This window comes from Lutra lutra, chromosome X, assembly GCF_902655055.1.
Source record: "Lutra lutra chromosome X, mLutLut1.2, whole genome shotgun sequence".
NCBI classification, from domain to species: domain Eukaryota; kingdom Metazoa; phylum Chordata; class Mammalia; order Carnivora; family Mustelidae; genus Lutra; species Lutra lutra.
The window spans coordinates 69,553,543-69,568,456 of NC_062296.1; the positions used below are offsets into that span (position 1 = coordinate 69,553,543).

At 35.7% G+C, this 14,914-nt stretch overlaps 1 non-coding gene across 1 annotated transcript; it reads right to left on the reverse strand.

The window, feature by feature from the left end:
• Positions 1-408: 408 nt before the first annotated feature.
• LOC125092480 (U6 spliceosomal RNA) lies at positions 409-515 on the reverse strand. Its single transcript, XR_007124942.1, has one exon. It is a non-coding gene; the product is annotated as a U6 spliceosomal RNA (small nuclear RNA).
• Positions 516-14,914: the final 14,399 nt, after the last annotated feature.

The following is a 14,914-nucleotide window of genomic DNA, read 5'->3' on the forward strand; positions in this document are numbered from 1 at the left end:
TTTTTGCCCTTGCTTCCCTTGCCTTTGGTGATGTTCCTAGGAAGATGTTGCTGCGGCTGACGTCGAAGAGGTTGCTGCCTGTGTTCTCCTCAAGGATTTTGATGGATTCCTTTCTCACATTGAGATCCTTCATCCATTTTGAGTCTATTTTCATGTGTGGTGTAAGGAAATGATCCAATTTCATTTTTCTGCATGTGGCTGTCCAATTTTCCCAACACCATTTATTGAAGAGGCTGTCTTTTTTCCATTGGACATTCTTTCCTCCTTTGTCGAAGATGAGTTGACCATAGAGTTGAGGGTCTATTTCTGGGCTCTCTATTCTGTTCCGTTGATCTATGTGTCTGTTTTTGTGCCAGTACCATGTTGTCTTGATGATGACAGCTTTGTAATAGAGCTTGAAGTCCGGAAAAAAATATGGAATGCTTCATGAATTTGTGTGTCATCCTTGCGCAGGGGCCATGCTAATCTTCTCTGTATCGTTCCAATTTTAGTATATGTGCTGCCAAAGCGAGCACGATGTTTGATGATTTTTGAGCGAACTATTTTAGGTGCCATTTTGGGTGCCATTTCAGTTTTGCTTTGGAGTTAGTCTAGAATATTGTTGTTTTAATCATTAATAAAAAGAGTAATTTTTAATCAAGAAGTGAACACAATTAAAGTGTGATAAGATATTTAAGTTTTTTTGCCCACCAGAAGGATGGGTTAAAATGTTGAAATCATTGATGCAGAAAATGGAGATAAATATGCATGTCTCATGGAATACACTGGAATTGGTTCTTTGATACATATACTTGTTTTGAATCTAAATGTGAAACTCTGATCAACTGAAATCAAAATTTTTCCATTTACATAGGCTTGACAGTTGGAAATTATTTTCCTCTCTTCCTTATGCTTATATCTAATTTTGGAAATAAAAATGTGTGTATTTTGCAAGGTCTCATACTTCTGATTTCATTTTTTCCTGGTTCTATCCAGATTTAGACCTTCCCCAGCTTTTCTGTTACTATTGCATCAGTGGATAATTTGCTTCTAGGCTTCCTCCAATTTTGAGTTACCTTACTCTGTTCTCTGAGTCACGGTCTAGCTCTGTTATTCCCAAGCATGCTACTTCATGTATCTGAAAATTCATCTTTTTATTAAATCTCACCTTCTAGTATTGTTGTAAGAGATAAAATTATATATACAAGTAACTTTTCGCTTGTTGCCTGTATAGCTATAGTTAAAGATGAATTTTTTGGCTTCACTGATGGAGCTAATATCAGGTTTATTTCTCAAAATGAATGAACTGGGAGAACACAGAATGAGCAAGCAACAGAAAGGCTTACAATATATGAGTAAAACCAAATCAAACAGGTTTTTCATATACAGATTCATAGGTTGTGCATTATAAAAACCGAGGGGACACCATTTATGTAAATAATAAAGTGAATGATACTTCTAGATATATGCAGTGCATAGCTCGTACAACTGTACATGTAGGCCCTGAAAGCAAGTTTCAGTGTGATCTTCTATTTTACATAGACCCATTAGGGAAAAGAGAAGAGGATAATGAGCTCAGGGGAGCGGCAGCCCAGGAAAAAAATCTCACTTGATTGTGGTGAATAATTCTTTTTTTTTTTTTTAAATTTATTTATTTGAGAGACAGAGAGAGAGCATGAGAGGGGAAGTCAGAGGGAGAAGCAGAATCCCCATGGAGCTGGGAGCCCGATGTGGGACTCAATCCCAGGACTCCGGGATCATGACCTGAGCCGAAGGCAGTTGCTTAACCAACTGAGCCACCCAGGCGCCCCGAATAATTCTTTAATGTACTGTTGGATTTGATTTGCTAGTATCTTGAGAATTTTTGCATCTGTGTTCATCAGGGATATTGGCCTGTAATTCTCCTTTTTAGTGGGTTCTTTGTCTGGTTTTGGAATTAAGGTGATGCTGGCCTCATAGAAGTAAAAGGAGTTTAGAAGTTTTCTTCCGTTTTCTATTTTTTGGAACAAGTTGAAAAGAATTGGTATTAACTATTCTTTAAATGTCTGGTAGAATTCCCCTGTGAAGCCACCTGGCCCAGGACTTTTGCCTGTTGAGAGATTTTGATTTCTGATTCAATTTCTTTGCTGGTTATGTGTCTACTCAAATTTTCTATTTCTTCCTGTTTCAGCTTTTGTAGTTTGTATGTTTCTGGGAATTTATCTATTTCTTCCAGATTGCCCAATTTGTTGGCATATAGTTTTTCATAATCATTTCTTATAATTGCTTGTATTTCTGTGGTGTTTGTTGTGATCTTTCCTCTCTCATTTGTGATTTTATTTATTTGTGTCCTTTTCTTTTTTTATAAGCCTGGCCAGGGGTTTATCAATTTTAATGCTTTCAAGGAACCAGCTCTTAGTTTCTTTGATCTGTTCTTTTTGTTTGTTTGTTTCTGTATTGTTTATTTCTGCTCTAATTTTTATTATTTCCCTTCTTCTGCTGGCTTTAGGTATTGCTTGCTCTTCCTTTTCTAACTCCTTTAGGTATAAGGTTAGGTTGTGTATTTGAGACTTTTCTAACTTCTTGAGGTACACGTATATTGCACTGTTCCTCCCTCTTAGACTGCCTTTGCTGTGTCTCAAAGGTTTTAGACTGTCGTGTTTTCATTTTTGTTTGCTTCCATGTGCTTTTTAAATTTCTTCTTTAATTTCCTGGTTAACCCATTAATTCTGTAGTAAGATGTTTTTTTTTTTTTTTTTTAAAGATTTTTTTTTATTTATTTATTTGTCAGAGAGAGAGAGAGAGAGCGAGCACAGGCAGACAGAGTGGCAGGCAGAGGCAGAGGGAGAAGCAGGCTCTCCACAGAACAAGGAGCCCGATGTGGGACTCGATCCCAGGACGCTGGAATCATGACCTGAGCTGAAGGCAGCTGCTTAACCAACTGAGCCACCCAGGCGTCCCATGTAGTAAGATGTTCTTTAACCTCCATGTATTTGTGGTCTTTCCAAATATTTTCTTGTAGTTGACTTCAAATTTCATAGCACTGTGTTCTGAGAATATGTGTGGTATGAGCTCAGTCTTTTTGTACTTGTTGAGGGTTGATTTGTGACCCAGTATGTGATCTATTCTGGAGAATGTCCCATGTACACTCAAAAAGAATGTATTTTCTGCTGCTTTAGGATGAAATGTTCTGAGTATATCTGTTAAGTCCATCTGGTCCAGTGTGTCTGAATCAAAGTAATTTTAACCAAAAATTAAATTTAATCTTCATTTCTTAAATTCAGCTAAAACATTATTTTTTGTTATTTTTAAAGGATTTATTTAGTTATGCAAAAATATATTTATAGCTTATACTGATAATGGCATCCAGATGTCCTCCTGAGCAGGGAGCCAGATGCAGGGCTCAATCCCAGGACTCTGGGATCATGACCTGGGCTGAAGGCAGACACTTAACTGACTGAGTCACCCAGGTGCCCCAGGAAGATAGATTTAATGTATTTAAATGTGTGAGTGTGTGTGTGTGTGTGTGTGTGTGTATATTCATATGTATATAATATACATTATATATATGAATATGTGTACATGTGTGTATGTACATGCAGTTATTTGCATGCATCACAGATTTTTCTGGTCATAATTACCCTTTGCAAGCATGAAATATTTTGGCTTGTTAAAATGATAGTAAATCATCTATCCTCTATTATTGAAGAGGTAAGACCTCTTTTTTTTCAGGATTTTATTTATTTATTTGAGAAAGAGAGAGAAAGAGAGCGCATAAGCAGGGGAGAGGGAGGAGCAACTCCATGCTTAGCAGGGAGCCTGATGTGGAGCTCAGTCCTAGGACCCTAGGATCATGAAATAAGCCCAAGGCAGATGTTTAACCAACTGGGCCATCCAGGCACCCCGAGGTAAGTCCTCTTAACAACAAGTAAAACTTGAAACAGATTTTTAGGTTATGAAAAATACTATTAAAATAATTCACAAATATTCATATGCATGTATTGTGAAAATGCTTCTTAGTGGATGTAAATATAAATGATGAATAATAAAAGTATGATGAATATATCTGCAAAGAATTCTAATATTGAAAATGTACTCAGCACTGCTAACTATCAGGAATCCAGCTTTGATAAAGTAATAACTTCCAGTTTTGTTATGTACGATATATAATTCAGCATAGTACTGGAATTCCTAGCCAGAGCAGTAAGATAACAAAAAGATATAAAAGGCACCCAAATTGGTGAGGAAGAAGTAAAACCTTCACTATTGCAGATAACATGATCCTCTATGTAGAAAACCCCAGAAGACTGCAACATAAACAGTTCTAGAACTGATGAATGAATTCGTTAAAGTTGCAGGATAGAAAACCAATGTACAGAAATCTGTTGCATTTCTGTACACCAATAATGAAGCAGCAGAAAGAGAAGTTAAGGAATCAATCCCATTTATAATTGCACAAAAGCAATCAGATACCTAGGGATAAACTTAACCAAAGAGGTGAAACACCTGTACTCTGAAAACTATCAAACATTAATGAAAGAAATTGAAAATGACACAAAGCAATGGAAAAAGTTTCCATGCTCATGGATTGGAAGAACAAATATTGTTAAAATGTCTATCTACCCAAAGCAATCTACATGTTTAATGCAATCCCTATCAAACTACCAACAGGATTTTTCACAGAGCTGGAACAAACAGTCCTAAAGTTTGTATGGAACCACAAAGGATCCCAAATAGCCAGATTAACCTTGAAAAAGAAAAACAAAGCTGGAGGCATCACAATTCCAGACTTCAAGTTATATTGCAAAGCTGTAGTGATCAAGACAGTATTGTACCGGCACAAAAATCAACCCATAGATCAATGGAACAGAATTGAAAACCCAGAATTGAACCCCTAACTATGTGGTCAACTAACCTTTGATAAAGCAAGAAAAAAAATAATCAATTTAAAAAATTGGCAGAAGACATGAATAGACATTTTTCCAAAGAAAACAACAAATGGCTAAGGGATACATGAAAAGATGCTCAACATTACTTATCATCTGGGACATACAAATCAAATCTACAAGGAGATATCACTACACACTTGTCAGAATGGTAAAAATCAACAACACAAGAAACAATAGGTGTTGGCAAGGATGTGGAAAAGGGGAGCCTTCTTGCATTGTTCTTGGGAATGCACACTGGTGAGGTCACTATGAAAAAGAACATGGGAGTTCCTCAAAATGTTAAAATAGAACTACCCTATGATCCAGCAATTATACTACTAGATATTTATCCAAAGAATACAAAAACATACACCTATATCTTTATAGTAGCATTGCCTACAATAGCCAAATTATGGAAACAGCCCAAGTGTCCATTGTCTGATGAATGGATAAAGAAGAAGTGGTATGTATATGCAATGAAGTATTACTCAGCCATAAAAAAGAATGAAATCTTGCCATTTGCAGCTACATGGATGGAGATAGAATATTATGCTAAGTGAGATAAGTCACTCAGAGAAAGACACATACTATATGATTTCACTCATATGTGGAATTTAAGAAACAGATGAACAAAGGGGAAAAAGAGAGAGAGAGAGAGAGGTAAACCAAGAAAGAGTCTCTTAGCTATAGAGAACAAACTGATGGTTACCAGAGGGGAGATTGGTGGCAGGGCGGGGGGAGAGCAGTGAGTGAAATAGGTGTTGGGGAGTAAGCAGTGCACTTCTTGTGGTGAGCACTGGATGAATCAGTATATTGGACACCTGAAGCTAATATTATACTGTATATTAACTAACTGGAATTTTATTTTTTTAATTTTATTTATTTTATTTATTTATTTTTTAAAGATTTTATTTATTTGTCAGAGAGAGAGGGAGAGAGAGTGAGCACAGGCAGACAGAATGGCAGGCAGAGGCAGAGGGAGAAGCAGGCTCCCCGCCGAGCAAGGAGCCCAATGTGGGACTCGATCCCAGGACGCTGGGATCATGACCTGAGCCGAAGGCAGCTGCTTAACCAACTGAGCCACCCAGGCATCCCTACTAACTGGAATTTTAATAAAAACTTTTAAAAAAGGAGGTAAAAGTGATTAGAAAGATATAACGATTTAAGATTTTTGTTTTTTAAATCTAGTATATTTTGAGGATTGCTATAGAGGAAGAGGCTGTTAAATATTTTGAAAATTTATGAAGTGTATTTTCATTAGCTTATCAGCTGAAATATGGTATTATCCCCATAGCTGCTCATCTTTAACATTTTTCTTAAGTGCCAAATTCTCACTGTTGAAATTGTTTCTGAAGCTAACTTTTTTCTTTATCTTTTAGATTCTACTGAAATTAATTATGGTGGTTTACCACTACGCACTTCAAGGTGTATTAAGTTATTTAGTCCTCCATAATAAATTTAAGAGGGACTATAGCACAGTTTTAGCATGGACATGTGTTTTAAAAAGCACAGTTAGCTGTCCAAATCAATTTACAAAAAAATCCCAATTTTAACCATTTCTCCTAAAAAAAAAATTCAAGGGAACTTAGTTCCTTTAAAAATGAGCATTCTTTAAAGCTCCATCCCCTACCCAATTTTCTTTTACTCCACAGTATTGCAGAATTTCTCACACAGAAATCCCCAGTTATACCCTGTACTATTACCTTGGCTTTTTCCTTACTCTTTACTACAGATCTTACAGTATTTTCTTATGAAGATAGTCTTCATGCCTGTCCTCCCAAGCATCTCATTTATATTTCAGAAAGAAAAATAGGATAAACTGGATCAGAAATGACACCATTTTGGGGGCAAGTTTGGAAGTGGGAACACTTCCAGATTAATTTTTTTCATGTCCTATAAAGTGTTATGATGATTTTATACTGTATTTTGGCCTTATCTGCTACATTTTAACTTCATTGAGGGCAAAGATTATGAATTTATAACTTTGTAGCTGCCACCTCATCTAGTCATGGAGGAAATGGCCAATTATTTAGAAATGACAAAGATGTACGCTCCTTCCAGACTTTCCATCCCTAAGAACAGAGGTTTTTGGCAAACTAAGACCAGTAGGATGGACATCTATTTTCTAAATTCAGTATTACTGCAGTACAGCCAAGCCCACTGAATTAGTGCATGGCTGATTTCAAAGGCAAAGTTGATTAGTTGCAACAGAGACCAGAAGGCTGGCAAGCCTAAAATATTTGCTATTTGGCCTTTAAGAAAAGTTTGCCAACATCTGCCTTGGAAAACAAATTCTAAACTCCCCAGGTTGTTTTTAAAAATATTTGTTAAATTTGTCCAGTATATCATTCCTCCTTACTGTTTTGAAGGTAATCTCTACTTTAACATGGTCATTGCAATGAGAAGACCCCAGCTCATGCTTGATCAAAGCTTCTCACCTAGAAGATTGAAAATAGAGCAAAACACTGCACTGATGAAAAATGTCTAGGATTATTTCATAGCAGTTATGTTAGTAGTAACTTGCCTTTTGGTCAATAACATTCTGGCCATAGTAGGAAGCCAAAGCAGGAAGGCCAAAGTAGGAAGAGCCATGGGAAGGCTCGCTAACTTCTTGTTCTGTCATCTGCCAAAATGTTCTGGTTTTTCTCAAGCACAGCAGTACTATGAACCCTGATATTCTTCCCCAAGTTCTCTTGAAGCCAAGGACAGACAGATTTGGTATTCATTATTTGCTACCAGAAGCATCTTCACATATATACTTGGTATAAAAATACTAACTTGATACTTGCTCATAGCCATTGTTCAGGGCTGTACACAACTCTGGGAAGTGCCGTTCACATTGATATCATTATGAATGGCACTTTTTAGAGTTGTGCAGTGCCTTACCTTTATTAGCTGTAAAAGACTGCCTTGTATCTGCTTTTCTTTCCAGCTCTTCTTCAGTTGTCTTACATCCATGCTCTACAACTGAGTCAATTCCAACTACTTGTACTATCCAGGCAGGCCGTGGTATGACTTACTCTTTTTGTGATCACTTTCTTCTCATTGCAAATGCAGACTCTTCATAGTTTGTTCATCTGACAAAGTCCTACCTCCTTTAATGCTCTTCTCAGATACCACTCTGCTGTAAAACTTTTCCTGTCACATCATTTTCCTGCCCCTCACCCTAGGCATTCATAGTAAATGACTTTATCAAATGTACGCATAACACTTTGTGTACATTTCTATCAAGTCATCTCATGATGGATTTATGTTCATCTATATTAACCTGCATGCACTTTGAGCAAACGAGTTTGTCTAATTATGGCCTAGTAGAGCAGACCCTAGCATATTGCAGATGTTTAAATGGCTATCCCTTTGTGGACTCTTTTTTTTTTTTAAAAGATTTTATTTATTTATTTGACAGAGAGAAATCACAAGTAAGCAGAGAGGCAGGCAGAGAGAGAGGAGGAAGCAGGCTCCCTGCTGAGCAGAAAGCCCGATGCGGGGCTCGAACCCAGGACCTGGGATCATGACCTGAGTCGAAGGCAGCGGCTTAACCCACTGAGCCACCCAGGCGCCCCCCTTTGTGGACTCTTGATTGTATTCTTTAACACTCATAATTCTCCGAATGAGTCAAATTATTTAATACTTTTGAGTTTTCAGTGTCCCATTATCACATATATCCAAATGCAGCAATAGCTACTTCTTGCTACCATTTACCCATGTCAAGTAAAAAAATCCCAACTTAGTAAGGAGAGACTTTATTTAAAAAGATAATTGCAAGGATGGGTCTATTGCAATAGAGGGAGAAGACTTTGCCAAAGCTGGAACCTTGTGATGGTAAGATCTGCAAGTCTCTCAAAGGTTAGGCAAAAAGGGGTTTTCTTTTATTGGGAGGAATAAACAAAGTTAGAAAGAATAGGATGTGGGAAATGGGACAAAAGTGTGGTCTGACTGGATAGTAGATAAGAGAATATTTTATCCAGCCTGTTATCAGGAGAGATTATATGTTGACTGAAGCTGACAGTGAGTCACAGTTCTGGAGTCTGGAGAAATAAGTGAAATCTTAACTAAAGTTTGATTAACATTTTGTCTGCTGTTGATTAGTGGGAACAACAGTTCAGCTGGTAATTTAGGAGGCAAAAAAAAAAAAGGAATTTGGAGGATCACTGTCTGGCCTTGCTATAGATAAACAAGAGGAGGCATCTGTGAGTCTTATTAATAAGTCAAACAGGGAAGGGTGGTTCTTTGCAATAAGCTGTTTCCAGAGCACATAGGACAGAGGGATATTTTAACTTTTGCTGGTTTCCGGGGTTGCAGGGCTCAGGTAAAATTCAACATTGTCACCAAAGATAATGTTTTCAGTATCGAAGGGCAAAATTAGATCTACGTAAAATTTTTTTCCTTTTCCAGTAGTCATCACAAAGCTAGTAATGTGTCCACTTGCTAAATTCAGTATTTTTTATCTTAGAAAGTTGCCCAAATTAAATAAGTCAAGGACATTTTTACAAAAAGCAAAATACTGCTTTCCTGTGTAAATCAGAGTGTGCGCTGAGTTATCACAGAATTATCAAATTCCTTTCAAGCTAAAGTCACCTTCATTCACTTGATAAGACTGTAGAGGGCACAATGATACTGGAACAAAGCGTGCAGGAAAGACTGAGAACTTTAGTCTTGAATAAAAAAGACTGAGAACACACCTAGGCAATAACCTGAATGTGGGCTGTCAGTAATTCATATCTGCCTTTCAGAACACATATTTTTTTAATCTTTTTAAAAGAAACTTTTCTCATTTGCCACTCTTTCTTTTTAATTAATCCTAATTGCTTTTCATGTGGGAAATGTGTTTGAAGAGGTAGAATTATAAATGAATCCAGCATTATTGTTACATTCCCCTGCACTAAGATGTCATTGTAAGGCTAAGGCAAGGAAGTAAAAGATAAGAAATTGAAAAGACTGCTGGGAAAATGAGCAAGCATGTAAAAAAAAAAGAAAACAAACAAACAAAAAAAACAAGCAACAGGTTTCTGTTACTCTCCTGGAAGTAGCATATATTAGTGGAAAGACCAGGAATTAGTTGGGATATCCATAAGCTATTATCAGCTTATTTGTGGTTTCAAAATCCTTTATTATTCTTGATGCCATTTACAACCAAAATGAAGGCTGGCCATTTTGCTAATAGTTTGTTCCTTTCCTTGTGCTATCATATGTGTTAAACGAGTGGCATATTTGCACTGTTTACCTTTTCTCCTCACCCTGCTTTCATTTACATTCCACTGTTTTTATTTTCATCAGTAATGACTACATAATTCCCCAATTCACAGGTTTTTCTTTTGTCTCTTTTATTTTAAAATCTCAGCTGTCTTTGGCAATTTGCTGTCCACAGTTGCCTATCTTTTTCCTTGAACTGTGACTGTATAATACCTTGTTATTTTTCTTACACATTTGAGGAATCAGTTTACCTTGAGTGCTTCTTTTTGATTCTTCCCATTATATTATTTTGGGAATTCTGCAAACTTCTGTATTTTGCCTGCTGGTTCTCCTTCTCTATCAGAGTATTGATTCTATTTTATGGTTCCAACTAAAACTTGCCACTGGATTGGATATTACCACAATGGCAAATGGTTCTGGTATTTATATAGTTTACTCTCACTAAACCTTCAGTTTTATATTGCTCACTGTCTTGTAAATATTTACAAATAGATGTTTTGCTTTTCTTTTAAAGAGAGCTATTTAAAATCATTTTTTTTCTCCAAAACTCATCCCCCTTTCTGATTTTTCATCTTTCTACCTCTGTTGTAATCTTTATATAGAAAAAATTAATTGAATATTTTTTTAACTTATTCTTTGCTCTGCAGGTTCATTGCTACCCTCCTAGGCCATGCCCTTAAGTCCAGGTAGCTACTCTATTCTGAGTTCATTAGAATGTTCAAGAGGGCAGACTTTTTTATATTTAAGTATAAATTAACATGCAGTATTATATTAGTTTCAGGTATACAATATAGCTCCTTATCACAGTAAGTGCTCATCACAATATATACTCTTATTACAATGGTGTACTTAGTACTCATCTACTTTACCCATCCCCCTACCAACCTTCCATCTGGCAACCTCCAGTTTATTCTCTATATTTAAGAGTCTGCTTTTTTGTTTTTTTCTTTTTTCTTTGTTCATTTGTTTTGCTTCTTAAATTTCATATATGGATGACTGACTTATTTCACTTAGCATTATTGTTACTATATATATAAAATTGCTATAACAATACTGTAGCAATATTGTTAGCAATATTGTTGCTAATGGTAAGATTTCCTCTTTTTTTTAACGTCTGAGTAGTATTTCATTGTATACATACACACACACACACACACACACATATATATATCATATACCATATCCTCTTTATCTATTCATCTATGGATGGACACTTGGGTTTCTTCCATCTTCCATAATTTGACTACTGTAAATCATGGTGCATTTATCTTTTTGAATTAGTGTTTCTACCCAAAGAAAACCTTTGGGTAACTTCCCAGTAGTAGAATTGTATGGATTGTGCGGTAATTCTTCTCTTTTTAAAATTTTCATTATGCTCAGTTAGCCAACATATAGTACATCATAAGTTTTGTTGTAGTGTTCAATGAGATTTTTTTGATGATTCTATTTTTAATTTTTTTTGAGGAACCTCCATACTGTTTTCCACAGTGACTGCATCAGTTTGTATTCCCATCGGTAGTGCACAAGGATTTCTTTTTCTCCACATCTTCACCAAAGTTTGTTATTTCTTGTCTTTTTGATTTTAGTCATTCTTAGAGGTATAAGGTGATATCTAATTCCTGTTTTGATTTGCATTTTCCTGATGATTAGTAATGTTGAGCATCTTTTCATGTATCTGTTATCGATCCATATGTCTTCTTTGGAAAAATGTCTATTCATGTCTTCTGACCATTTTTAAATTGCATTATTTGTTTTTTTTTTGGTGTTGAGCTGTGTAACTTTATATTTTGGATATTAACTCCTTATTGGGTGTATCATTTGCAAATACCTTCTTCCATTCAGTAGGTTGCCCTTTTGTTTTGTTAATTTTGTTGTTGTTGTTGTGCACAAACTTTATCTTCTGGTGTAGCCCCAGTAATTTATTTTTGATTTTGTTTCTCTTGCCAGAGTTGACAAATCTAGAAAAATGTTTCTGTGGCTAATGTCAAAGGACTTACTGCCTATGTTCTTCTAGGAATTTTATGGTTTCAAGTCTCAAATTTAGGTATTTATTTATTTATTTATTTTAAAGATTTTATTTATTTGACAGAGAGAGAGAGGGAGAGGGAGAGAGCATGAGTACGAGTTGGGGACCAGCAGAGGGAGAGGGAGAATCAGACTCCCTGCTGAGCAGGGACCCCCCCAATGTAGGGTGAGATCTTAGGACCCAGAGATCATAACCTGAGCTGAAGGCAGATGCTTAACTGACTGAGCAACCTAGGCACCCCTCAAATTTAGGTGTTTAATCCATTCTGAACTTATGTTTGTGCATGGTGTTAGAAAGTGGTCCAGTGTCATTCCTTTGCATGTAGCTGTCCAATTTTCCCAGCACCATTTGTTGAAGAGACTGTCTTTTTCCCATTGGATATTGTTGCCTCCTTTGTTGTAGACTAATTGACCTTAAAGCATGAGTTTATTTCTGGACTTTCTATTCTTTTCCATAATCTATATGTCTATTTTTGTGCCAGTACCATACTGTTTTGATTACTACAATTTTGTAGTATATCTTGGAATCTGGCATTGTTGTACCTCTAGCTTTGATCTTCTTTTTTAAGATATCTGTGGCTATTCAGGGTCTTTTGTGTATTCATACAAATTTTGTGATTATTGTTTTAATTCTGTGAAAAATCCATTGTTATTTTGATAGAGATGGGATTAAGTATGCAGATTTCTTTGGGTAGTATGGACATTTAAACAGTATTGTTTCTTCAAATCCATGAGCATGGGATATCTTGCCATTTGTTTGTGTCATCTTCAATTTCTTTCATAGATATTTTATAGTTTTTGAAGTCCAAATCTTTCATCTTCTTGGTTAAGTTTATTCCTTGGTATTAGAAACTTTTTTTTAAGATTTTATTTATTTGTCAGAGAGAATGAGAGAGTGAGAGCAAGCAGAAGGTGCAGCAGGCAGAGGGTCAATTAGGCTCCCTGCAGAGCAAGGAGTCAAATATGGGACTCATTCCCAGAACCCTGGGATCATGACCTGAGTCAAAGGCAGACACTTAACTGACTGAGCTACCCAGGCATCCCAGAAACTTTTTAAAAATGATTTCATTTATTTATGAGAGGGAGAGAGAGAGAGAGGGTGTGGGGAGGAGCCGAGGGAGAGGAGCAAGCAAACTTCATGCTGAGCATGGATCCCTAGACGGGGCTTGATCTCAGGACCCTGAGATCATGACCTGAGCCCAAACCAAGAGTTAGACACTTAACCAGCTAAGCCACCCAGGCCCCTCACCACCCCAGGTATTTTATTATCATTTCTTTTGTGCAATTGTGGATGGGATTATTTTCTTAATTTCCCATTAAGGAAGTTAATGCTACTTCATTATTAGTGCATAATAATGCAATAGATTTCTGTATATTAATTTTGTATCCTGTAATTATACTGAATTCATTTTTCATTTCTAATTTTGGGGGAGTCTTTAGGGTTTTCTCTGTAGAGTATCATGTCTTCTGTAAATAGTCAAAGTTTGTTTTTTCTTACCAATTCGGATAACTTTTGTTTCTTTTTCTTTTTCTTTTTTTTCCTTTTTTCAAAATTATTTTTTATTTTTTAGTATTTACTTAAAATTGTTTCTTTTTCTTGTTTGATTCCCATGGTTAGAACTTCTAGTACTATGTTGAATAAAAGTGCTGAGAATGGACATCCTTGTCTTGTTACTGATCTTAGAGGAATAGTCCTCAGTTTTTTTACCACTGAGTATGTTAGTTGTGGCTTTTTCATATATGGCCTTTATTATGTTGAGATAAGTTCCCTGTAAACTTACTTTGTTGAGGTTTTTTTTTCATGAATAGATGTTGTATTTTGTCAAATGCTTTTTCTGCATCTATTGAGAGGATCATACAGTTTTTAACCTTTCTCTTGTTAATGTGATGTATCATGTTTATTGATTTGCAAAAATGAACCACCCTTGCATCCCAAAATAAATCCCACTTGATCTTACTTTAATGATTTTTTAAATGTATTGTTGGATTCAGTTTACTAATATTTTATTAAGGATTTTTACACCTATGTTCATCAGAGATATGACCTGTAGTTTTCTTTATTTGTAGTTTCTTTATCTAGTTTTGGTGTCAGGGTAATGCTGGCATCATAGAATGCATTTGGACTCTTTCCTTCAAGAGGGTAGACTTCTGTATGCTTTGTTCACTAATGTAGTCTGAGCACAAAGGATAGTGACTAGCTCAATGAATATTTGTTACATGAATGAGTCCAAATATTCAAACTTAGACTCTGCTGTTATTTAACTTATTTTACATTCATTACCAGGTGAATATTTTTTAATGCCAGTTTTATTGCTGCTTTTCTGATTAGAAATTCCATCTAGTATACTTTGTGTCTTTTGTGTAGCTTTCAAGATTGCCCATTATCCTGTCCTAAGAGGTCTTAAAAAGTGAATTAATGTTTTGTATAAGAGTGAGCACCCTGGAGTTAAGTAGTCTGAATTTGATTATGGTTTCTTAATTTACTAATTGGGACAGTTATTTAGTTTTTCTGTGCCTTGATTTCTACATTTGTAAAATGAAGATTAATGATAATTGGATTGATTTTAGGGTGAAATGATTTAGTGGATTTTAAGCACTCAAACAGTGCCCAGTATTTAATAAATGCTCAATATGAATTAGTTATTATTATTACCTGTTAATCTCTACATTTCAAAATATTTTTTATGCAGAAGTCTGGTATCCAAATATTTAAAACAACATATCCCATTTTTCAAACAAAATTTTATGTATAATCCCAATAAATTTACAAAATATAAAGTCAGTGGTACTTTGACTATTTATACCCTCCC